Source organism: Taudactylus pleione, unplaced genomic scaffold (assembly GCF_031769625.1).
Source record: "Taudactylus pleione unplaced genomic scaffold, aTauple2 ptg000129l, whole genome shotgun sequence".
NCBI lineage: Eukaryota > Metazoa > Chordata > Amphibia > Anura > Myobatrachidae > Taudactylus > Taudactylus pleione.
Genome location: NW_028284531.1, coordinates 17,727,849 through 17,755,402, shown reverse-complemented (window position 1 = coordinate 17,755,402; position 27,554 = coordinate 17,727,849). Strand labels below are relative to the sequence as shown.

Here is a 27,554-nt window from a genome sequence, read left to right as displayed (position 1 = left end):
ACCCTTGTGACCCCCATGTATTACCTACACAGCTTGTGGTTCGCCAATCATTATAACCCCAACACCCACTGCCCAAGGGTAGAAGAGCTCTAATGGTATCAGCACAGGTATGGATTGGGGGGTAAGGGGGACATTTATTATTTATTTATTTTTGTGTGGGCCTGATCTGCCTAGTGAATACAGTCCCATGCTCATCGGCCTAGGACTACTTGGCATTATGACAGGGGGACTACACAATGTGGTCTAGTTGGTAAAGACTAGTGCTGGTAGTGAAAATTTGGGGGAACATCATGCTCTATGGGCCTGATTCAGACCCACTCGCAAGTGCATAGCGCTCGCAAGCGGGTCGATGGCCGGGCAGTGCGCACGTGCGAGCCCCGGTGCGAGTGAGAAATCACTCGCTCCGGGGCTCGCTACAAGACAGGGCGGCTGTCGATGTTGATCGACAGCTCGCCCCGTTTTGTAGGCAGGTCGGGGTGTGGTTGCACAAACGGAGGTGTTCCCGAAGGAACGCCTGTCGTTTGTGGGCGGCCCTACTGAAATCACACCTGATGTCAGTAGTGAACTTCCTGCTCTATTAGAGCAGGAAGTTCACTGGGGCTTGCGGTGGACGAGACACTACCACAAGGGTCTCGTCGCAAGCCCAATGGTCGCGATAATCGTGACCATCGCCAGGCCGCCCGTTAAAGCTGTGGGTGATCACCCACAGCTTAGCGAGCGGCCTGGAGGCCGGGGTTAGAACAAAAAAAAAAAAACGGCCTGCCCTGATTCAGAACGAGCGCTCGCAAATACTGAGAGCCTCTGAATCAGGGCCTATGTCCACTACCAGCCTTGACTTACGGTGTAGTACTGGCTCTAATTTTGGTGGCAAATGAAAGGCTGCATGGATCCTTCTTTATACAAACATGCCTCTATGAAGCTACTCATTTGTTTGGACACTTTTGTTAGCATTGTTCCCATATGGAAGGAGCGGGGTGCATGCTGCGAGCGGAAGCAAACACCATCTGAAGATGGCGAATGCTCCCGCAGTCAAGCTCCGAAAATATTGTTTTTCGGAGCTTGATGAATTCTGTCCCCATACTAGTGTATGGGGACAGCGGGCCATTCCGGGAGAGAAAGGTAAGATATCTCCTGCTTTATCTTTTTGATGAATGGCCTGGACACTTAATTTCTACAAAAGCAATTGAGAATGTTTATTTTCACCTGCTTTTGTAGAAACTAAGTGATGATGACTAGACCCCAAAGTACCAGCAAATTAGCTTCTGTCATTTTTCTAGCACAGCCTGTAAAATGACCGTTACAAGCTGATTGGTTGGTACTTTATCTCTCTCCACTTTATATCTCTCTAAGCTTTGATAAATCTCCCCAATATAGGTTTTGCGAAGTAAAGTGGCAGCAGTGACAAAGGAGTCAAAGTTTACACGTTTGTTCAGAGGAGTTTGGCAAAATGAGGGTGTTCCCTGCAAAGTAAAGTGAAAGAGCTGCAATGCGACTAGTATTGCTGAGCATTGCAAAAGATTTCATTTTATGGAATGAGGGCTTGATTGACTATGGATCGCAACTGCGATTGCAATAGAGATTGCGCACACAGTTCAACTGCGATAGTATGCTAATCCATTGCGATCACAGCACTACATAGGGACGCCCACCTTACCTTACACACATCCGTAATGTTTAGCAAGACTGCAAAACCATTGGTACAATCGAGAACCATCGCAGCCTCACGCACACTTGCACAAGCTCGGACCAGAAATTGCTAACTTCATCGCACACTTTGAGACCTCAGGCTGTGTAGGGCATCGCAGTTGTTAGTTTATGCATGCCCCTGCAACGGCATTAAAATGCACTGGCACACCTGTGTTTCGCCAACCCCCCTGTCACCTCCCCAAACTGCACTTCCTGTCAATCACTCTGCAATGGGTCTGCGCAGCCACTGTCATCATAGTCTCGATCACAGTGGCTGGTTCGCACATGCGCACTGCGTATGCATGCGCAGAAGGCAACAATCGGCCGATTGTGTGCGTGATCACAGTTGCGAATGATAGTCAATCAGACCCTGTGATCACTGAGAAAATGCAATTGTCAGGGGTGCTGCTTTATATGCAGAAAGGGCAAACCCTCTACCACATTTACCAGCTGTAAGCTAGTGGAGATCAATCTCATCACAGGTTTTTAATAGGAAGCAGTTTGCCCATTTTAGGGCCATAGTCAATTAGAGGCGAAAAGTCAGTTTTCGGCGATAATTTATTGCCGATTACGTCATTTTCACTTTTCCCCCATATTCAATTTCAAAATTTTTTGCAGGTGCGAAAAGTCTTTGTCAAAAAACGGGGATAACTTTTCACCATAGAATAGGTGGTGAAAAAAAGTGCAGAATTGGGGTTTTGGGGTGTAAACTTTAAAAAAGTACCAAAGTATGCGGCAGGTGTTTTTTTGGTTGCGGCAGGAGTATTTTTAAAGTTCACTTTAGGGACTTCAAAATATGCTTGCACCCATTTTCATGTATCCCAAATTTTATGGGACTAGTTGTTTTCCAAACAAAATGTTGCTAAATGCTATTCTTCACTACATTTTCTAAGACGCATAAAAGCACCTGCGACACCGTTTAAAAACCCCAAATACCTTTAGCAGGCCAATTCGGGGATACCCATAGTGAACCCCATGTCAGGAAACCTTTTGGAGGGTGACAGGCTGATTTCCCCAAAAGTGATAGTACTTTGATACTTACCATTTCGCCGGGTCACGTTTTAGCCGATTCCTAATTGAATACGGGGATACGCGGGCACGCGCCCGATACTTTATCCCCAGGAAAACCTGCGATGACAGCGAAAAGTCCGACCTCGGACTTTTCTCCTCCAACTGAATACGGCCCTTAGTGTAAGTAGAGAAATGTACTTTCAACAATGCAAAACAAATCTTCAAACTATACATGCCAACTCTTCCTGATTGTCAGGGAGACTCCCTGAAATAGTAGCAATCTCCCTGACTCCCTGAAAAGTCTAGGAGGTAAATTTACTAAAGTCAGAGATGTTGCCCATAGCAACCAATCCGATTCTACTTAACATTTAACTAGCACCTTCTAGAAGAGAATAGCTAGAATCTGATTGGTTGCTATGGGCAACATATCCACTTCTAAAGACTCTCACTTTAGTGAATTTATCCCTAGCAATCTCGCTGATTGCACCTTACCCCTATTATGTAGCTGTTATATACTTGGGGGAAAAAAGAAATCAGAGATATATACATTCAAATGGTATAATCACTGCATTGATTAAAAGGAACAACTATAGCTATGTACATTTTCATATAAGGTTTCTCTTGTCCACTTATATGGAAGCCCTTGTAAAACACAATACAGTACATGAGCAAGCTCTGAAAAATATCAGTGTTTTCATTAACAAGTAGATCTTAAAGTGCCCATCCACTAGCAGACATGAAAACGACTGCACGATTACGACATTGTAATCGTGTAGTCGTAGTCAGTCTGTGATGAGCCTGCACTGAACGAGCAGTCGTTCAGTGCAGGCTCATCAATAATCTGCAAACATGCTCAACCTGACGTTATCGTCAGGTTGACCAGCATGTTTGCACGATGATAGATGTCTAAACGACCAGCAGGCACGCGCATCGCTGGTCATTTTAGACATTTCTGCAAACGATTTGCAAACGATTTGCGAATGATTGAACGATCGTTAGCGTTCAATCGCTCAACTTAATCGTCTAGTGGATAGGCACCTTTACTATCGACTTTGGGACTTGTTTACATTTGGATGTAAGTAAATGTTATGGTACGCCTCTCAGATGTAGCATTACACGTCCACTTTACCGCCACGCTCATACAGTAGTTGTTGCTTTCACAATCTCCCTGAAATGCTTTTTCAAAAGTAGGCAAGAGCTGTATGCTTCAAACACATAAAAATGTCATGTACTACAGACTTTCCTAATGTTCCCCCACTATTATATATCAAAGCTTATAGAGAGAGATATATAAAAACTTATAAAGTGATATAAAGTGGAGAGAGATAAAGTACCAACCAACCAGCCTCTGTCATTTTACAGGCTGTGTTTGAAAAATGACAGGAGCTAATTGGTTGGTACTTTATCTCTCTCCAAGCTTTGATACATCTCCCCCTATATAAGTCATTAATGAGGACCCTGACAAGTATTCCAGAAGAAAAATGTAATCATTTAATTTAAAGAAAATGAGTGGAAGGAGGGTGGCCTCTGCATAATGCACCTCTTCAAAATTATTGGCCTATACACATAGCTGGATCATATTTTCCTACTCTCCCGGAATCTGGGGGAGGATCTTGAATTTTTGGGTAACCCTCTGCACATCCAGAAGAGTAGGCACTTCCCCCACATTCCACCCACATCCTAGTGAAGTGGGCAGAATTTTTTGGGGGATCGGCGGTCCGGAAGTAGCAGGCGGAGCCTAATGACGCAATTCTATGAGAATTGCGTAATTTGTAACAGCCCCTATATAAATATGCATGATTCGCTGCATTTTATTGTGAGGAGACGGGCCTAATGATGTGGATAGTCTGACCCCGTCCCCATCACCATCCACCTGCATCTCCTCTCCGGGCTTCTCCTGGAGAGGAAAATAAGAAAGTAGGTATGAGCTGGATATAGGGCCTGATTCAGACCCACTCGCGAGCGGCTGTCCGCTCGCAAGTGGGTCGATGTTATGGACTGAGCATGCGCACGACGGAGGGAGCTCCGTCGTGCGCATGCGCCAGACGCGACGAGCGAAGGAAAGTCCTTTGCTCGTTGTGTCCGATCAAAGGGGGCGTGCTGTCAATGTTGATTGACAGCACGCCCCCTTTGGTGGGCGTGCCGGGGGCGTGCCTCCCTGACGGGGGCGTTCCCACGGGAACGCCTCCCGTCAGAAGCCGGCCCACTGACATCACTAGTGATGTCAGTGGGAGTGATTTTGGCTCTGATAGAGCCAAAATCACTCCGGAGCTTGCGGTTGAAAACCTCAACCGCAGGCTCCGGCTCGCAAATTCGATGGTCGCGATGGTCTCGACCATCGCGACCATCACAATGCACGCTCGTATAGCCTGTGGGTGGTGACCCACAGCTATACGAGCGTCCAGGAGGACGCTCCATGAAAATGGAGCCCGGCCCTCATTCAGAGCGTGCGCTCTGCTCAGAGCGTACGGCTCTGAATGGGGGCCATACTCCTAGTTTGTGGAGACATCTCACAAGATCAGAAGGTAGGAGTTTACCTTGATGTAACCAAGGCATTTTGCTCTGCACATCCAATGCAGTCCATAGTTTACTACTGATAGTAAATTAGCTTTAGTACTGTATCTATGAATCTAGGGGCAAAATTTGCAAACAGCCTGCAATTAGCTTTCGTGTTTATAGTACCAATTAGTTTCTTTGTGTGGTTGAGCACAAACATGGAAGATGCGGTCAATATAGCAGCGTGCGGAACACCGGTGCTTAGAATACCGGTGCAGGAATCCCGACACCTGTCAGAATCCAGGCGCCGGCATCCCGAAGGTAAGTATTGGGGTTAGGGCTAGGGGTTAGGCACTAGGGGGAGGGTTAAGATGAGGCACTAAGGGGGGAGGGTTAGGTATAGGGTGTGGGAAGGTTAGGTTTAGGCACTAAAGGGGAGGTTAGGTTTAGGCACCAGGAAGGGAGGGTTAGGGAGAGGGGAAGGGTTAGGATACTGACTGACAGGTGTCGGTATCCTAACTCTGTCGGGATTCCGGCGTTGGGATTTTAACCGCCGGCATCCCGTACCCAACCCCAAATACAGTATGCAAGGTTAGAAACTGATCCTCAGTGACACATTTCTGAAGGCTTGAAGGATCATGAGACAAGTTTGTTTTATTTTTGGTCCATGGAGTGTTAGGTCCCACGTGTAAACACAGCAACACTTTTTCAATCACAGCTATTTTAAGAACAATTAATTCTGCAGTGATCAGTAGACTACAATTCACCTGTATTTACAGTCATAGGACCTCATTCAGAGTCGGTCGAAGCGGCCACACGGTCGTACGGAAAAAGGGGCCGGATATGCAAATGATTCCCTCGCAAGTTGCGTCCCTAAGTTCGGATCGGTAGTTGGCCGACCAAGGGGAGGAAGCGGTCGGAAGACAAAAAAATACGCCCCCTTCTCGTACGCATTGCACGTCATCTCCGGGCATATAAGGATTAATCGAGACCATCGGAACTGGTCGTAGAGCTTAAGGTTGACCATACCCTCTCTTAAGCTCTACGATCATGTCAGTGTAAAAACCTCCCATGTCACATGTGCCATGACGCTACTTTGTTAATTATGCACTCCCATAATCCGTATGCACTCCCATAAAACGCCGTTCGCATAATGAGGCACGCCTGCGTTCAGATCTCCACTCCCCCGTTTTCAAGACCTTCCCCTGTTACCACCCACAGACGCCTCCATCTGTCACTCAAACTACCGACCTGGCTGTGTTCAAGGAGAGAGAAATTTCTGAACGTAGCGGCTAGTTTGCGCACGCACATTGCGAACTTTATGCATGCGCAGTATAGCGAACATCGGTGGCGTACGACCGTGCGGCCGCAACGACCGACTCTGAATGAAGTCCATAATGCTGATAATGAACAATATGTCCATGTGTACTGTGCTTCAAAATATATTAAGGTTTATTTGTGTAACACCAAAATATTTACTCATTTGCATCAGTCCTTGCCCCAGTGGTACATACAGTATAAGTACCCTACCACATAAAGACAGGTCATTTTAGCATAAATAACCAAACTAGTATGTTTTGGAATGTGGGAGGAAACTGCAACAATGAAAACCCACCCAAAAATGCAGAGATCACACAAATTCCACACAGATAATATTCTGTTTGGAAATAGAGCCCATAGTACCAGAGCTGTGAAGCAGCAAAGCCAACTACTGTGCCACATAATATTATATACTATATATGTGCAATGTGCTTTCTCTTCGCTATGTATTCTGAGAAGGATCCAATCGGTTCCCTCCCATCTTCCCTGCTATGCGCGTGTCAACTGGGTCTCCTGGGTCTTTCCGGAAGAGCTGTCCTTTGCGATTTTAATTGCAATTCAAAGTGCAGACCAGTGTTATTAATGCTGCTATGCACCCGATAAGTGGCGGGATGTATCCCATCCAATATGCGATGTGTAGTACATCCCGCCATTAATCATGTCCTGGCTCCTTTCATTTTTATACCCCATCCCATGTCCTTCCTATTCTTCCCCCTCTAAATAAAATGTACTTTAATCTACGCTATAGAAGAGAAGGAATCAGTATGTTATACCGCTGGACGTCAGCCCGGCGGATGAAATACCAATGCCGAAAGTCCGGCAGATGAAGATCCCGACAGGGGAGGTAAGTAGGCTATCCCTAACCCTCTCCCCCCCCTAACCCTCCCTTAGGGGTGCCTAACACTAACCTCCCCCCGGGAGACCCTAAACCTAACCCTTCACCACCCAACGCGGGTATCCACTCCCGATGCCCAGCTTCCCTACGAATGGTATGCCGGGAGTCAGGATTATGGCGTTGAGCTAATGATAGGCGTCCGTATTTAGATGCCCATCATTAGTCCCGTGCCGGGATTTCACTGTCGGGAAGCCAGCGGTCGACATTTCGACCGCCGGCTTCCTGACTACATCACGAAGAGAAGGAGGGAATCTCTTTCTCACACCCAGTTGCTTTAAATAATTCCATTACATAGACAAATTACATAGACAATGGATTAGTGTGCCTTTAATGCATAAAGAATAAGAGCCATATGTGTTACATGATCGTTATATAATTCATGGGCACATTTTCCTGATTTCATACATTATACAATGGGAGAGTTTTTATACACATTTGTTGATGGAAAGCATTGAGTTGAACACAGCAGATGCTATTGTATACTGCATGATGTATATATTACCACATAAAAGTTACAGTACATCCGGAAAGTATTCACAGCGCTTCACTTTCTCCACATTTTGTTATGTTACAGCCTTGTTCCACAATGGAATAAATTCATTTTTGTCCTCAAAATTCTACACACAATACCCCATAATGACAACGTGTAAAAAGATTGAGATTATTGTAAATTTAATTAAAAATAAAAACTAAAGAAATCACATGTACATAAGTATTCACAGCCTTTGCCATGAAGCTCAAAATTGAGCTCAGGTGTATCCTGTTTCCACTGATCATACTTGAGACATTCCTACAGCTTAATTGGAGTCTACCTGTGGTAAATTCAGTTGTTTGGACATGATTTTTAAAGGCATACACCTGTCTATATAAAGGTCCCACACTTGACAGTGCATGTCAGAGCACAAACCAAGCATGAAGTCCAAGGAATTGTCTGTAGACCTCCGAGAAAGGATTGTCTCGAGGCACAAACCTGGGGAAGGGTACAGAAAAATATCTGCTGCTTTGAAGGTCTCAATGGGCACAGTGGCCTCCATCATCCGTAAATGGAAGAAGTTCGGAACCACCAGGACTCATTCCTCTGTGGAGAGAGGAGAACCTTCCAGAAGGACAACCATCTCTGCAGCAATCCGCCAATTAGGCCTGTATGGTAGAGTGGCCAGACAGAAGCTACTGCTTAGTAAAAAGCACATGGTAGCCCACCTGGAGTTTGCCAAATGCACCTGAAAGACTCTCAGACCATGAGAAACAAAATTCTCTGGTCTGATGAGACAAAGATTGAACTTGATGGAAACCAGGCACTGCTCATCACTAGGCCAATACCATCCCTACAGTGAAGCATGGTGGTGGCAGCATCATGCTGCCGGAATGTTTTTCAGCGGCAGGAACTGGGAGACTAGTCAGGATAGAGGGAAAGATGAATGCAGCAATGTACAGAGACATCCTGGATGAAAACCTGCTCCAGACCGCTCTTGACCTCAGACTGGGGCGATGGTTAAGTTTTCAGCAGGACAACAACCCTAAGCACACAGCCAAGATATCAAAGGAGTGGCTTCAGGACAACTCTGTGAATGTCCTTGAGTGGCCCAGCCAGAGCCCAGACTTGAATCTGATGGAACATCTCTAGAGAGATCTGAAAATGGCTGTGCACCAACGCTTCCCATCCAACCTGATGGAGCTTGAGAGGTGCTGCAAAGAGGAATGGGCGAAACTGTCCAAAGTTAGGTGTGACAAGCTTGTGGCATCATATTCAAAAAGACTTAAGGCTGTAATTGCTGCCAAAGGTGCATCAACAAAGTATTGAGCAAAGGCTGTGAATACTTATGTACATATGATTTCTTAGTTTGGTTGTTTTTTTCTTAAATTTGCAAATATCTAAAAAAAAACAAAAAACTTTCTACAGTTTGTCATTATGGGGTATTGTGTGTAGAATTTTGAGGAAATTAATTAATGAATTTATTAAATTTTGGAATAAGGCTGTATAATAACAAAATATGGAAAAAATGAAGCGCTGTGACTACTTTCCTGATGCACTGTATATTTAGAAGTTCAAACTGTATTACATAATGTTTACCAAGCTTATAGTTTACATATGTTTAATAACGTATGTATTGTTGCTGTTTAGCCATGTATAATATGTTATCAGCCTGTTCTGGCTATGTATGGCTCCTTGTGGTGTCTAAGGGGCCTGATTCAGCAAGGATCGCAACTACGATTACGCACGCAATCTACCGATTGTTGCGTTCTGCGCATGCATCACATTGCACCTGCACGAACTAGCCACTGCGATCGCAGAGACTACGCAGACCCATCACAGAGTGATTGACAGGAAGTGCCGTTTGTGGGTGGTGACACGGGGGTTGGTCGGCGAAACGCAGGGGTTCCAGTGCGTTCGAAGACCGTTGCAGGGGCTTGCATAATTTATCCACTGCAATGTCATACGCAGCTAGAGTACACAGTGTGTGCAATGAGGTTAGCAATTTCTGAGTAAGGTCTGACCTTGTGCAAGTGTGTGTGAGGCTCAGAATGTACTCGATGTTACGGATGGTTTTGCAGTCTTGCTAAACAATACGGATGTGTGTAAGGTTAGGTGGGCGTCCTTATGTAGTGCTGCGACGGCATAGCGATTGCAAAGGATTAGCACATCATCACAGCCAGACTGCGTGCGCAATTGCAGCGGCGATCGCAGCTGCGATCCGTTGTGAATCAGGCCCTAAATTGGATTTCAGACAAGATGTCTGGTTTGTATAGAAGGAACCTTCTCATGATCAGAGCTGCAACACATATCTAAATTCACAAGTTTATAGCCATATGCATGGATTTATCTGCGCAATTGAACAACCAACACTCATTCAATAGTAAGCAAACCACCAAGCAGTGGGGAGAAAATAGCCACAAGACTATTATTTTAAATCTCATAATTTAAAGCCTTAATAGGAATATGATTCTGGGTAATCCATTGATCACGTGAGCTGTTTAATCCAAAATCCAAGGGTCACATTAGCAGTGTCCATCAACCAGCCACTTAAAGCTGGTAACAATTTTGCTAAATTATTTATGAATTTTCTTCTTCCTCATGTATTCAATATGATTTATTTTAAATTTAATTTGCAAGAAAATAGAACATGAGAACCTTAAAGTAAACAAAAAACATGTAGAGTCCCAAGAACAGCTCTCTCCTGTCCCCACACATACATAGATGAATATTTTGTACATTACTGTCTATTCAAATACAACTTTAATTGACAGTCGAGAGGTCAGACAAAGATATTTTAAAAGAGGACACATTTTTATTATTGTATTATAAAGTTATAAAAACAAAATTATAAAATAAGTTGGTATTTTTAAAAGCTCCAAAGTAATGAAAAGAAAACAAAAACATTATATGGAATCCCCCAAGTACAAAATATTCTAGATAATAAATCCCATACTTGTATATCTCAGTGTTAACAGTACAGACACAATCAATAAACCAATATACAGTATAAAAATTTATGCAATTATAAATATTTTTCAAACTTTTATAACTACAAACACATAAACTTCAATTTGTCAGTAAGACTAGCAGTTATTTGGACCTCCTGACTGTAAGAAGAGATGGCTATAATATACATATATACACACATATAGTCGACCATCAGTATAGATGTCTGCATACACACTGATAACTTGTTCAAGAGCTGTCCTTAGGTAGATATTGCATTCACGAGCCACAATGGTGCTTCCGCCGTCATGGCAACAGATACTGGAAACCTACCCAGGCAAAAGGGAGAAGTCACGGGTATGATTGGGTGAACCAGCAGTCCAATCAGATAGCTAATTTTCCCAAATGCTTTTACATTATGATAAAAGGTAATTTATTGAACTAGCTTGTCCCGCCTTCACTGCTTGATGCAATCAAGTGTGAGGGGTCTACTTACTAAGCAGTGTTAGGAGACAGAGTGAAAAGTGATAAGAAAGTGATAAGGTGCCACTGATTGGCTGGCACCTTATCACTTTTCACTCTGTCTCCTAACACTGCTTAGTAAATAGATCCCTTAATGTTAAAGGAAAGTGTTGATTGACTAGCCTAAAGTCAAGCACATAACCAAAATGGCTGGGATAGTTGTCTATCAACACTAAATCCCGCTATGTTTGAATATTACATTTTTACATTATAGAAATTCATCCTTTCACATCAAAATCCTCACCTTCATTGTAAGTGAATGTAAATGTTAGTCCCCATTAGAAATATGAAAGAAAATGAAATCTTACAAATTTTTGGCACAATCATATTTATATTCTAGCTATGTGTCACATAAAACAAGAATAATGGTTTTCAACTGTTTTGTATAACTAAGTTAACTTTGTTTATAGGGGAGAGAGGGAGAGGGAGAGAGAGAGAGGGAGAGAGAGTTTTCTTTGGCTGACAAATCACTGCATTAAAAGTGTGGAATAATACTCATGAAAAATGGTAAAAATAATTGACTAAAAAGTAAAAATAAATTACTAAAATACACTTTAACATGAATCCTCCATAGTTACCACGACCCACCAAACATTGGGCCTGATCCATTACGGATTGCTATTGCGATTGCAGCTCCGTAATCGCACGCAGATCTGCTGCAAAAATATGCTAATGAATGTTATTGCAATGCCATTGCACTGCCAGCATGGAGACGCCCACTGCCCCCCACTACCGCTATCTCAGATCCGTAATATCTTGCAGGCCTGCGTATACATCGGGAACATCGGACCCTCACGCAGAATTACAGCAGCCCTGACCTTACATAGAAATTGCTAACCTCTGTCACAACTCTGGGGAAATTGGCTCCAATGATGGAACAGGCTTTGCAGGCAGTGATACCGACAGCACAAACTGAGGAGGTCTTAGATATGTTTTCCTCATATGACGGCACAAGACTGGGAGAACTGTATAGAAGCTGCCACTGGACACGAGCTGATCAGAAGAATAGAACTTTAATGATAACAAGAATGGTTGGAGGAAATAGCAGTATAAGCACAGATCCAGTCCCAGTAATACGTAGTAATATTCCACTAGACACAGATGCTTGAAACGATCAGTCAATGATTCTTGGAGACTGTATGCTGAAGCACTGGGTTGAGCCCAGGTAAAATACAGAGTTCTAGGAGCAAAGTGCTGAGCTATGTTCAGTAATTAGCAAGAGTTCTTGGAGCCAGGTGCTGAACTGTGCTCAGTAATTAGCAAAAGTTCTTAGGCCCCCATACATCAGAGATTGATTGCAGCAATCGTGCAATTTGCAATCGATTGTGTATAAAAATCTTTCCCTTTTTCAATCGATTGCAGATTGCAGAGTTGCCAGAATCGATTGAAAAAGGGAAAGAGTTTTATACACAATCGATTGCAAATTGCACGATTGCTGCAATCAATCTCTGATGTATGGGGGTCTTTAGCAAGGTGCTGAGCTATGCTCAGTAAATAGCAAAAGTTCTTGTCGCTAGTAATACCGCTTTTACACCGAAATTCCGGGTCTGACCCAGAGTTGGAACAGAGGGCCTGATTCAGACCCGTCCGCGAGCGCTCGCAAGCGAGTCGATGTTGCCCAAGTGCGCATGCGCACGACGGAGGCGGCTCTGTCATGCGCATGTGCAGGACCCGAATAACGACGGCCAAGCCGTCGTTATGGGTCTTGCACCAAAGGGGGCGTGCTGTCGATGGTGAGTGACAGCACGCCCCCTTTGGTGGGTGTGCCGGGGGCATGGCTGCCCAGACGGAGGCGTTCCCATGGGAACGCCTACCATCTGGGGCCGGCCCCACTGACATCACTAGTGATGTCAGTGGGAGTGCTTTTGGCTCTGATAGAGCCAAAAGTACTCCAGAGCTTGCGGTAGCGAGACCCTACCGCAGGGTCTCGTCGCAAGCCCGATGGTCGTGATGGTCTTGACCATCGCGACCATCATTTTGGCCGCTCGCTATAGCTGTGGGTGGTCACTCACAGCTCTGCGAGCGGCCAGGAGGCCGCTCCAAAAAGGAGAAGGGACGGCCCTGATTCAGAGCGAGCGCTCTGTCAGAGCGTCCAGCTCTGAATCAGGGCCAGACTTCCAACCCGGATCAGACCCGGAATTTCCCCAATGCCGACCCAGAATATTCTTGAGTTGGCGTCGTTCACACTAGAGCCGGGTTTGCATTGTCCCAGCTTTTCCGAGAACCACTGGGTAGCGGGACTGGATCCTAGACTCTCTGGCAGTGTTAGATTGTCCCACGCAGCAGACGGGAGGAGAGCAGGTATGCCGGAGAGTGCACCAGAATCTAGATATGTGGAACCTCTGTTGCAGCCTGACAATCCAGGTCCTGACATCCTCATTGTACGCAGTAAGCACTGAAGCTGCGTATGTTGTTGCAATGGCTAATTCAGGCATGCCTGCATTTCTCCAACGACTCCCCCTTCACCACCCCCAAACAATGACGGTCACTCACTCTGCGATGGCTTACCATGCTCTGTGTAATCATAGTGCGATCGCAATTTAGCCTTTGCGCACGCGGACTGCGATGCATACGCAGTACGCAACAATCGGCCAACGACATGCACACTTCAGTTGCGATCCTTAATGAATCAGGCCCATTGTCTGTTTTAAGTTTCAATTTGTAAACTAACCAAAACCACAGTTTCCATTTAATTCTTGACTTTATGCTTAAAATATTCTCATTACCAGGTGCACACACTTGGAAAGGGGAAGGGTGTTCCATTTGCCCCCTCGGTAAGACTCATTCAGGTCTCCTGTGTTTGAGCATTTGATGCTCAGTAAATCCTTAGGCCATAACCTGGATCTATTAGCAGCTAACAGGCTAGCAATAATGGGATCCCAATAAAAAAATAAAGCCAGGTACACACTTGATGATATGTTGTCCGATTCGACGGATCCACATCGGCCAGTGTGTACCGGCTATATCCCTCCCACGCGTCGTCATCGTCCGACGAACCTGCATGCAGTGTGTACGCACTTGCTGATGCCAGGACCCCGTCGCGAACAAGATCATGTTGGGTACACAAGAAATAGTGTGTACCAGCATAATAGCAATGAGAGGAATGAGGATATGGCAAGTACAGCAGATAAGATACTGTAATGCTGGCCATTCACTAGTACGACCATCATAAGATAAGATTCATCTTACGATTTCCCTTGAACTCCCCGGTAGCTCCCTGGCAGTCCCGGCCACACGATTGACACACGATGTACATACGATCTCACGATACGATCGATCTGCAGTTTACGGAGGGAAGATCATTGAAAGAACACACTTCTTTAAAATGTCACTGAAATGATGCCGGTCGGACGCACGGTACATCGCATGCACAAATACACGGCATGATCTGCACACGATAACGATAGATATGATGGGCTGCACACCTGATCATACGATACATTTTAAGAGCGGTGGGAGCGCGCATCGGATCGTATCCTACCTAAAAAATACACTATTTCCACACGATTCATCGTACGACGTGTCGAAAATCGGGCAATCGGCCCGAAATCGCACTAGTGTATGGCCAGCATTAGAGCCAAGCAGTAATGGGAGTGGCTATGTTACACAGTGGGTGTGGCTTATTGGAAGCATGAAGTACAAATCTGGGCTAGGAGCCTTAAGGTGGGTCGAGCCGACATATCCTCCACCTCGGCAAATGTGTACCCACTATGGACGACCATGAGCTTTCCTGCATGTCGTCAGTCGGGGTCATTCCGTAGGCCTACATGTAGGCCTTCCCCTGGCATAGTAGCCTGTGTCTGAATGTGCAAGATGGACTTTATTTGTGGTCCCTTCTAGACACCTCCCAGTTACCGCCCAGGAACAACCATCACTTTGCCACCCCATTTCTGATACCGCCTGTCCTGATCACAACAGGATCTTTGTGCGCACACTCTGTGTAATGTATGCGCCAAAGGGGTTTTCTGATCTTTTTGCCCATGCACAGTTGCAAGTAATTGCTCGATTATGTGAACATCGCATGGAGTGTGCCTCAGATTCAGGCCCTTAACCTCTGATTTAGTGTCATTATCGTTGATTTGTAAGACAGATAGTGCTTTGCATAGTCATTCCAGAAAACAGGGCTATACAAGGTATACAAAATAAAAGCAGACATGAAAACAAAGGGCAGGGTAGGGAGGGCTCTGCTCACAAGAGTTACATTATAATTGGAAGTAGGCACAGCTGAAACAAGGGGAATGAGTGTGGCGTGCAGTGGAGATTGTGATAGTTGTGAGGAGACATTAATGTGGGTAGTAAAGATGTGAAGACTGGCATGATACGCAATAAGAGGATAGTGGCACAGGAGGTCTTGTAGGCAGGAGTGAGATGTGGTTAGCAGAAATGAAGTGAACTGTGGGTCAGAGGTAGAGTATTTTTATATGAGATATTAGATGGGGATCTGGTCAGTTGGAATGCCGGCGCTTAGAATGCCGGCACCAGAATCCCAGAGCCGGCATCCCGACGGTAAGTACTGGGATGAGGGGGAGGGTTAGGCACCAGTTAGGGAGGGTTAGGCACTAGGGGGAGGGATATACATTAAGGGGGGCGGGTTAGGTTTAGGGAGCGGGGAGATTAGGTTTAGGCACTAGGGGGTAGGTTAGGTTCAGGTACCAGGGAGGGAGGGTTGCTGACCAAAAAGTGTTGGTATCCTAACTCTGTGGGAATACTGCCGTCGGGATTTTGACCGCCAGAATCACGAGCGCCGGAATCCCGTACCCAACCCATCAGATGTACTATATGAAGGGGTGTTGTTGAGAGCTTTGTAGTTACGGAACAGTACTTTGAATTGAACTCTGTGCTACAACAGAAAGCCAGTCTAGAGATTTACAGATTGGTACAGCAGACGTGTAACAGCGAGAGAGAAAAATCAGTGTTGTTGCAGCATTAATAAAGGATTATAATGGATATAGCTGGGTGAGAGGAATGCCAGAGAGGTGTTTGGGGTAATATAGGCAGGAGATGATGAGAAAATTAAGTTTTGGCAGCACCATCCTCGGGTAGGAAAAAGGTGTATGGTGAAAATATTTTTAAAATGAAGGCAGCCACTTTTTACAAAAACAAGCAAGATATAGTGTGTGTGATTCAGAGATGTACAGTAATGCAATCGCAGCTGCCATCCCTAACGCAGCTGCTGTGTGACAATATGCTAATGCTGTAGCCACCTGGACATGTATTGAGACGCCCACCGGCAGTTTGGCAGAGCCAAGTAAGTGCGTACAGACACGCAGTGGTGGTCGCAGATCTTTAGATAATAGACCATCTGAGTAATCCTATGGTTGCACATAATGGGCGATGGAACTGAGATGCTGGCGCCATATTTTCTGTGAACGGGATCACAGAATTAGGCAGGTACACTACCGTTCAAAAGTTTGGGGTCACCCAGACAATTTTGTGTTTTACATGAAAACTGACTTTTATTTATCAAATGAGTTGCAAAATTAATAGAACATATAGTCAAGACATTGGCAAGGTTAGAAATAATGATTTTTATTTGAAATAATAATTTTGTCCTTCAAACTTTGCTTTCGTCAAAGAATGCTCCTTTTGCAGCAATTACAGAATTGCAGACCTTTGGCATTCTAGCTGTTAATTTGTTGAGGTAATCTGAAGAAATTTCACCCCACGCTTCCTGAAGCACCTCCCACAAGTTGGCTTGGCTTGATGGGCACTTGTTCTGGTGACTGCACTGGCCACTCCATTACAGACAGAATACCAGCTGCCTGCTTCTTCCCTCAATAGTTCTTGCATAATGTGGAGGTGTGCTTTGGGTCATTGTCCTGACTCCAATCAAGCGCTGTCCACAGGGTATGGCATGGCATTGCAAAATGGAGTGATAGCCTTCCTTATTCAAAATCCCTTTTACCTTGTACAAATCTCCCACTTTACCAGCACCAAAGCAGCCCCAGACCATCATATTACCTCCACCATGCTTGACAGATGGCGTCAGGCACTCTTCCAGCATCTTTTCACTTGTTCTGCGTCTCACAAATGTTCTTCTGTGTGATCCAAACACCTCAAACTTCGATTCGTCTGTCCATAACACTATTTTCCAATCTTCCTCTGTCCAATGTCTGTTTTCTTTTGCCCATATTAATCTTTTCCTTTTATTGGCCAGTCTCAGATATGGCATTTTCTTTGCCACTCTGCCTAGAAGGCCAGCATCCCGGAGTTGCCTCTTCACACTGGCGTTTTGCGGGTACCATTTAATGAAGCTGCCAGTTGAGGACTTGTGAGGCGTCTATTTCTCAAACTAGAGACTCTAATATACTTGTCTTCTTGCACAGTTGTGCATCTGGGCCTACCACTTTTCTTTCTCCTCTGGTTAGAGCCTGTTTGTGCTGTTCTCTGAAGGGAGTAGTACACACCGTTGTAGGAAATGTTCAGTTTCGTGGCAATTTCTCGCATGGAATAGCCTTCATTTTTAAGATTAAGAATAGACTGTCGAGTTTCACATGAAAGTTCTTTTTTTCTGGCCATTTGGAGAGTGTAATCGAACCCACAAATGTGATGCTCCAGGTACTCAACTAGCTCAAAGGAAGGCCAGTTTTATAGCTTCTCTAATGAGCAAACCCGTTTTCAGCTGTGCTAACATAATTGCACAAGGGTTTTCAAGGGTTTTCTAATCATCCATTAGTCTTCTAATGCTTAGCAAACACAATGTACCATTAGAACACTGGAGTGATGGTTGCTGGACATGGGCCTCTACACGTGTAGATATTCCTTTAAAAACCTGACGTTTGCAGCTAGTATAGTCATTTACCACATTAACAATGTATAGAGTATTTCTGATTAATTTAATGTTATCTTCATTGAAAAAAAACTGTGCTTTTCTTTCAAAAATAAGGAAATTTGTAAGTGACCCCAAACTTTAACAGTAGTGTACATGCCCCGAAAACAGTCACAATATGCCTGCGTTTTTGCTGTCACTCCCTGTTACTTCACACAAAACGGCCCCTGCCTGTTAATCACTTGCGAATAAACCCTCACTACAACCGTAGTCACATCTGATTGCAAATCAATCACCACGTGTGTGCATTGCGGGTAAGAGGCATGCGCAGTCGGATAATAATCACTCAACTACGTAAATATCATCATTATGTACATATCTGAATCAGGCCCATTGAGTGGATGTTTAGAAATCCTGGCTTAGAGAAAACCCAGAGGTTCCCAAACGCAGTCTTCGAGGCTCTCCAACAGTTCAGGTTTTAGACATATAATAGCCACTAATACCCCTTTTACACCGCAGCTGAAGCCCAGGTTATTGCCGGGTTAACCCGGGTTGCTGCTCGGTGTAAAAGGGGCCAGTGTTGGATTCCCGGGTTGAGTGACCCGGCAATCCAAATCGGGTATCTTACAGGGTTTAACACGGAAATGACCCGTGTAACTGGATAACCCGGGTAGCCCCGTTTAAAGCATGGGGAGATCCGGATTTCCCGTCGCTTGAAGATGATGTTATCTCCAAGCGTCTGCAGAAGATTTCCAGTGCACACAGGTGCAGTGTGAATGGTGTCGAACCGGGTTATTCACAGTGTGAAAGGGGTATGTCCCATGTCCGACCCAGTTTGGAACCATGCTCCAATCCCGGATCAGACCTGGGACTTAGGTGTAATAGGGGTATGAGTAAGTATAAGCAGACCTAGCATTTTAGGTGTTGTGTAGAAGTGAATACCTTGTGGGATATTTATGAAAATTGGTGAAAACTGAAAATTAATTTAATTCCAAACTGTATAAGAAAAATTGCATGCAAACGAACCCAGCATTGAACAAATTGCATAACTTCATGTAAAAACTAAAGGATACAAATGTTTACATTACAAGATACATATTATGCAAGATAGCCATACCAAATATAATCTGTGTAAATGTGTCCTTTTAGCAGCAACAAATTGATGCAGATATTTATTACACAAGGGTTACAGTTCTTGTAGCTTCATGTTCTGCTTTATTTTTCCAGTGCTTGTGACTGTAGGCTAAACTAAAGGGAATAAGTTCCCACAGAAATGTTCAGACTTGCATTAGTGATGTGCATTCCCAGGCTTTCCACATACACTATGATCAGGGCCACAGACAGGGGCGTATCTATAATGGGTGCAGGGTGTGCGGGGCACCCGCAACGCACACCCTGCACCCATAGTATTACTTACCTCTCCGGTGTCCCATGTCGGCTCAGGGGTCCGCCGCTGTGAAAACGACTGGAAAATGGCCGCTGTGGCCATTTTCCCGACGTTTGCACATGCGCAGTAGAGGGAAAATGGCCGCCCCGACCATTTTCCCGGTGACCTGCGCATATTCTATAAACTCTAGGCGCACTCTAGTGCCCAGAGTCTGTAACTCCGGCACTGGCCGTGCACAGCTCAGTACGCTGCCGGCCACCAGACAGAGAGGAGGGGAGCAGTGTTGGAGACTGCCCACGGGCCCCCTCCTCTCTAGAAACGCTCCTGGCAACAGATAAGCAATGTTCAGTGCCACAGACCACCTATGCTCAGTGCCACAGATAAGTGTGCCCAGTGCCACAGATAAAACTACGCTTAGTGCCACAGACAACCCTCTTTTGTGCAATAATAATAATAGCATTTTAATCAGCGGTTAGCACTGCAGATGTTCATGATTCATATTGCTATCTAGCCTCAATGTAGCCATTCTCTAGGTCCCAGATTGATCACATAAACACTAAATAAACACAAAATGAGCAGGTTATGCCTCCCAGCATCTAATTTGCAAGATTTTAAATCAGAAAGGGCTCAGCATGTGAAAGTAATTACTGTCAGAGATGACTAGACATAGGAAGCACTTGATACAAGATTGTAGTATTTATAGATCATTGGTCATGCAATTATGGTGCCTACATTCTCCATACGTCACATCTAACGGATGAAAACATTGAAGACAAAACTCTGCAAATGGATAATATACATGTGACACAAGACATCATCTGGTTGATACAATGTACATTGCAGATAATCACCAGGGCTCCCTGCATAGATGTGTTAATCAGTTACATTGCTTCTGTATGCTATAACACACTAAGAAAATGTTGTGTAGAGTGCAATTTTATATTTTCAATGTTCACTGAGGGATTAATGGGCCTCACATAAAAAATCCCCTCCCCGATAGTAATACTTTGGTAAGACACCCACCTATTTATTTATCATGGTATTGACACTGGGCCTGATTCAGCAAGGAACGCAATGCTGCGTTTGCACGCACTTGGCCGCTGTGTGTATATGCTAATCAGTGCATACGCACAGCAACCGCAGCACAAGATGCAGAGACCCAGCAATACATAATGCCGCCCACCTCCCATTACTCACAGCCTGAGTAGGCCGCAAGATAGCGGAAACATAGGTAACATCGGACCCATACGCAGATTAGTGGTTGACCTGACCCTCCCGCAGACTTCGCTACATCTCCTGCATGCAGTGAGAACTCAGACTGCTCTCGCAATGCCTAATTTATGCACGCCTCTGCAACGGCGTTGGAACGCACGGACACAGCTGCATTTGCAAGTCCGCACCCCATCACCACCCACAAATTGTACTTCCTGTCAATCACTGGGTGGTAGGTCTGTGTGCTGTCTGATACGCATGCGAAGTTGGCAAACACCAGTCGAGTGTGTGCGAACGCAGCATTGCGTTCCTTGCTGAATCAGGCCCATAGCAGGAGAGATCCGACACAGCACAATAAGGCTACCCTGTAAGTGCCCGATGTTTTAAATGTGTCCACCTCTGAATCAAGCCCTATATTATTAAATGCTTTATAACATTTTCCAATAAGAAATAAAATGATATTTTCATGAGCAAACTGCCAGCTGGTATTATTTAGAAACTTATATGTGAAGCACATTCCCAGGATATTCTCTGTAAAGCGCTGCGGAATATGTGTGCGCTATATAAGTAACTTGTAATACTGTAAATAAATATTCCCATGTCTCTCTAATGTATCTTTTATAATGTTTTTCTTTTTTTCTTTGACTACATCTATTAGAAATTTATTCCAGGCATTAAGTCTTTCATTAAAAAATATTTTGACATTACTCACTAGTCGTAGACGGTGTCCTCCATATGTTGTGGAATTTATTAAAATGCTCCTCCCACCTTCCTGAAACTTGCTGATAAGCAGTAGGGTATCATATTGGTCTTCCTCTGCCTGTCAAGTTCAGCCCTATTAATAACATTCACATTTTTACAAGCCAGGCCAACCAGATAGCAACCCTATACTATTTATGAACTTCAATGTTCCAGTGGGTGGGGGTTGGCACGGGGAAGGGGAGGGGCTATTGTTCACTGAAAGTGTTGCTGGATTGGATTGCTGTGGCACCTATACAAACCGGTATGGTTTCCACTATATACATTTTTCATTTTACTTGATTGCTCTAGAGTCAGACCCTGTGGATCTCAGAAAATAGTGTTATCTGTTGCAGTTCCAGTAGTGATTATAAGAAAAGGGACAGAGACCCAATTGTAAGACCTTCACGGGACTGACAGTTATTACAGTGGGATACAGTCACTAGGTTGACAATAACAATTTCAACATTGTTAAAATGTTGACAATGCAACATATTGACATTCTCAGAATGTCGACATTACGGTTAGGCTGAAGAACAGAAGGGTTAGAGCTAGGCAGGCATGTTAGTGTTAGGCACTAGATGGAGGATTAGGGGTAGGGATTAGGGTTAGGGCCAGTGTAGTCACTGAAACTCAGGACCTCATTCAGACCCGCTCGCTAGATGCGTATGCAAATTTGGCAGCTACGAGCGAAGGAATCTTAGCGAGCAGGTCTGAATCAGGTCCTCAACTCCGTGAGATGACTCAGAAGGAACTGACAGTCACATGACTGCTAGAACCCGGAAGACGCCGCTGGAGCTGCTGCAGCCGTCGGGAGCAGGCCGCCAGGGACTATTTTGTAAACATTCTATCGTGCTTATGACATTATATAAGTCCTTTTACATATTATGATCAAAGGGCTTATTTAGTAAAAGTGGTGTTGAACTAAAATAGTCTTCGTTATATTATGAAATGTTTCTGAACATCAGATTATTCAATTTCCAATAAAAACATTTGAATAAAAAACAAACAAAAGGTCAGCATGTATTATTTTGGAAACTTTTTTTGCAGCATATTCCATTGATATATCTGTGTCTCCTCCACGTATGTTCTAAAGGTGCCCACACACATAGCGATTTTTTACCCGATCTGGCCAATTCCGACGCATTGGAACGACAGATCATATAAAAGAAGCCAAAATCTTGAGGAAATCGTGAGTCCACACTCACGATCACAATGCGATGCGCGTCCCCGTAGGTCGCACATCGCATCTTCAGATCTGCCGTGCTGTAGGGCAGATCTGACAATCTAGGAGGCAATGCTCTGTGAAAGTCTGGATGCAGGAGAGATCGTATGAAGATTGGACACCAAATCGTTTGCAGATCATGTGCAGAGCTGCCGGGGAGAGTTTCAAGGGAAATCGTACACATCGGCTGATCGTGTGCACATCGCTATGTCTGTGGCCACCTTAATACTTTTTTTTCTTTTATCAAATACATCTCTGGGAAATTTATTCTAGACATCTACTACTCTCTTTGAAATATTTTTAGCATTACTCTATACTGAGCTTTTACTACAATTTTAGACAGAGTCCTCTAGTTGTGGAGTTTACTAGAATATATTGATACCCATAAAGGCCAACAGACTGTAGTGACCTCTCTCTATTAAGCTCAGCCATATTAATAGGATTCACGTTTTTACTGGCCAGACCAGCCATATTATGTGAGTCCACCTCTAGCGCTCCTCTGAACACAAATTCACATAACGATTAGTGTAGAAAATATAGTGAAAATAATAATAATAATCACGATAAATGAATCCACTTGATAATGGAGAAGTGCATAATAAATCCAATAGGAACTTCGTATAAACAGATGATTGATGACATCTATATAGAAAAAAATCTCCTCCGTTTGTGTGTTAATAAAAACAACACCAATAGGGAGAATGAGAAGAGAGACAAAAAATAGTGCAGATCAAACTTGGACACATAAATTTTAATGGCAAATTGCACTTATGTACAAAGTGTAGGTTTAAACAAGCATTTGTTTAAAATCATCAATGGTGGTAAGCTGACAGCACTCCCAAAGACTCCGTCCTTCACCTCCTAGATGACAGTAGAGGAAGGCAATAACCCAGCTCCGGATACTCGGATATGCCAAATGGGAAGGGGTACTCTGGACAGCGCTCCACCACTTAGCCCACGCTTAACGCGTTTCAGACAATCAGTCCTTCATCAGAAGCGCTTCCCATTTGGCATATCCGAGTATCCGGAGCTGGGTTATTGCCTTCCTCTACTGTCATCTAGGAGGTGAAGGACGGAGTCTTTGGGAGTGCTGTCAGCTTACCACCATTGATGATTTTAAACAAATGCTTGTTTAAACCTACACTTTGTACATAAGTGCAAGTTGCCATTAAAATTTATGTGTCCAAGTTTGATCTGCACTATTTTTTGTCTCTCTTCTCATTCTCCCTATTGGTGTTGTTTTTATTAACACAAACGGAGGAGATTTTTTTCTATATAGATGTCATCAATCATCTGTTTATACGAAGTTCCTATTGGATTTATTATGCATTTCTCCATTATCAAGTGGATTCATTTATGGTGTATTATTATTATTATTTTCACTATATTTTCTACACTAATCTATTTGAATTTGTGTTCAGAGGAGCACTAGAGGTGGACTCACATACTATTGCTAATTTGTATGTTTTTGGAGGTTTTTGGGTGTTTACTCTTTTGTGTCTTCACCACCTGCTGCACTTCTGAATTTATTGCGCACTTATTATCGAAATTGTCTTTTTGCAGACCAGCCATATAGCAACCATATACCTTATATGAACATGAATGTCCCAGATGGTAGCAATGGGAGGTTTCATTGGGGTGTTTGCGGGTATAATTCTTTGAAGGTGGTACCTGACTGGACTGCTTTGGCACTTGTCAACAGACACAGGAATGGTCTTCAGTGCATCTGTTTTCATTTCACTCTGTGGGCAGTAGCACTGGCATTTGTGACGTAAGGGACAGAGGACCTGATTCAGACCCGCTCGCTAGATGCGTTCGCTCGCTTGATCCGTATACAAATTCAGCAAGGCAGGCGATCGCACAGCAAGGCATTAGCACGCCCACAATGTCATGGCATGCGATCGCTTTGTGTATGCAGACGCCAACTACCCCAGTCTTAAGATGCCCACTTGCGCACGTCATCTCCAGGAAGTGTATGCAACCATCGGTAACATCGAGTACCATCAGATGCGATCGCAGCACTTGTGCTTGACCATAACTTGCCGCAAGCACTTCAGTGTAAAATCCAGCCAGGTGACGTGTACTATGACACTTTCTGTTAATTATGCACGCCTCTGAAACAGCATTAAGACGCTCAGGCACACCTGCGTTCGCACCTCCACTCCCCCATTTTTAATGACCAGCCCCTGTTACCACCCACAAACGGCTTCTCCTGTCACTCATTCAGCCGGGCTGTCTATGTGCGCCGAGCGAATGCTTCCCGATCTCTCGCAGCGGTTCACGCACTGCGATGCGTACGTATGTGCACAATGCGAACCATTGGCAGCTACGCTCGAGCACATCTTAACGAGCGGGTCTGAATCAGGTCCAGAGTCCCAACTGTAGGACCTTCAAAGGACTGGATGGACGTAACCTAAGGGGACTCTGGATGGAGGTAACCTATGAGGACAAGCTCCTTTCTGACTGGAGTTTCTCATTTCATATTTCTCCTTTTAAATTGTTTATTTAACTACAAAAGACTATTTAAACAGTATAACAACAACACTTGGATGACCTGGTTCAGGAGGCCTGATTTGCATTCAGCTATATGGTGAATATAACATGATTTGGAATACAGACCATTGATCAGTATGAGATAGACCTACACTGCTATAGTAATAGTCTCAGTAACACTGAGTGGACCATACACACAAGGACAGACAGCAAAAACTGACCATACATATGTGTCCTGCTAAATTGTTGCTGCGTACGCAGCAAACCACGCCACGCATGGGCGAAGCGTGCGCTGTAAGCGGATACGCATACTGCGTTCGCACCAGCGCCTCCATAGGATTGCATGGTGCGATCGAAGTGCGCGCCGTAGTGTATGCAGCTGCGGGAAATCACGTGACGCGATGCGTGCGCACATTTATAGCGCGATCGGCTAAGATTTAGCTGGACACATCTGTAGTGCATTCCAGCAAACATTATATATGCTATACTGTGGCCATTTTCTCCACATGCCTGAAAGCTGCCCAGATATAAAAAAACACTGTGTATATAAAAGCCTAAGGACTCCAGCACATTGGCATCATTGCCTCCCTCTTACTAAAATCTACTGTTCTGTGTTTAATTCATGATGAATATAACTTGTCTTGAACGCAGCCAAACCTGGACCTTTGTTTTGTATCCATGTTCTGTAGTGCACTATGATAGGGTGCAGATAAATGTAATAATGCTATATAATAAATATATAGGTTTTGTTTATTTAAACCACCAATATATTGTTACACAATGGGCATAAAGCCTCCTCCCTTCTAAGATCAAATTACTATATTGCAGCAAACTGACTTTTTCACTCTACCTTGTTAATATTGAAAGGTTTCCTCAACTGTAAGTGACAAAATAAAAAAAATAATGTCACAAATATCAATTGACTAAATAAACAGTTAGGTGGTCCATGTCATTTAGATCATACTAGAACAACAAAAAGATGCAATGATGTTCTAGAGAACCGGCACAGATGTTAGTATTCCCAACCAACCTTGTGGAGATTTACTGCAGTCCCATACCTCTGTTCAGTAAATCCTTAGGAGCCTACTAATCTACCAGATGGCATTTCAGCTAGCTATACTACCTGGCTATGTATACAAACAAGCCTCCTGCATGGTACATTGCAAGAGACAGATCTCTCGCCATAAGCGGAGGGGGGCAGTTCACAGCAGTTGATTTAATACAGTGCAAATGATAAATATCCCTTTAGTGGAGATAATTTGCAGAGCCCTTAAAAAACTGCAATCCGAATACAGATGCAATTGCTCAGCAGCAGTTAAGAGGTTAAACAACCTATTCCTTGCGATTGTGACTAATGAAATGCTCCTTTAAATAGCCTAGTGTAGTACACAGAAAGGCATTAACCCTTTGCCAGGTATTGTCATGCATGACAAAGTATATATGAAATGGACTGGTTACCCCAATAATTACCCCTCCTGGTCCTGGAGTAGTAGGATCTCCTGAAATTCTCCACGTTGTTGACTTCTAGTCCACGCGAGGCCTTAGTCAAATGGGAATCTTGTGCCAGTCACTGACCACATGTCCACCCTGGTGCTGTTGTCCTCACCAGTCCACTGTTATGGAGGGGCTACTGTATTACCTGGCCTCCAGATCACAAGGAGGAGTCCTCTTTCCTGCTCTCCCCCAGCGTCCTATTACACCCACAGCTGATTTATTTCTGTCAGTGAGCACCGAGCCAAGTCAGAAAATACACCCAATAATAACAACCATAGACCTGTGTGCCACCTCTCAGCCAGCAGGAGACACCGTGTCCCCTCTCCTGCCCAGGGGTCAGTGCCCTACTATACCAGGCTGAAAAACATGACCGTATAAAATATGCATGAATGCAGCCACCCGGGTCCCTGGAATTTGTACATCCCCGGCTGGAGGGAGGGAGGGAGGATCACAGGTGGAGCCTTACAGTCCCGAAATAATCTGCTACAGTCCATCCATGGTCCCCAGTAAACCGGGGGATGCTCCTGCGCGGTGGCTGCAGGATGTGGCTACAGATGTATGATCGCCGCCCCCATAGCAGTAACCCCTCACTTCTCCAGTAGCTTTGTTATAGATTGCTGCCAAGGTCCTTGATCCCTTTGTTTAAAGTGATAGGGACATAAGAGCAACATCACATCAGCCTCCGGTGGCAGCGACATGTACCAGGGATTGAGGAGCATCTAGTGGACAGGAGGAATGCCTACAACCTGTGCTTCTACTCTGAAATCTCGGAATCCCCTGCTGCAAAATCTCAAGAATTCCTTATTTTTTTCTCTTTCCATTCCTTTCTCTTAAAACACTGCAGTAGATTATTTAATAGCTTAAATTCATGTAAAAGTTTAAAAA

At 44.4% G+C, this 27,554-nt stretch overlaps 1 protein-coding gene across 5 annotated transcripts in view; it reads right to left on the bottom strand.

The window, feature by feature from the left end:
• The window catches only part of MAN2A2 (mannosidase alpha class 2A member 2), a 109,704-nt gene extending 82,353 nt beyond the window's left edge, over positions 1–27,351 (bottom strand). Inside the window, exons 1-2 of one of the 5 annotated variants that reach the window (XM_088472905.1) lie at positions 26,634–27,350; positions 21,432–21,554 (exon numbers count right to left, since the gene is read on the bottom strand). The gene's annotated coding sequence lies outside the window, so the exon portion shown is untranslated. Of the gene's footprint in view, positions 1–21,431; positions 21,555–26,633 lie in introns of all 5 variants that reach the window. The other 4 variants (XM_088472906.1, XM_088472907.1, XM_088472903.1 and 1 more) reach the window with 4 other exon arrangements.
• Positions 27,352–27,554: the final 203 nt, after the last annotated feature.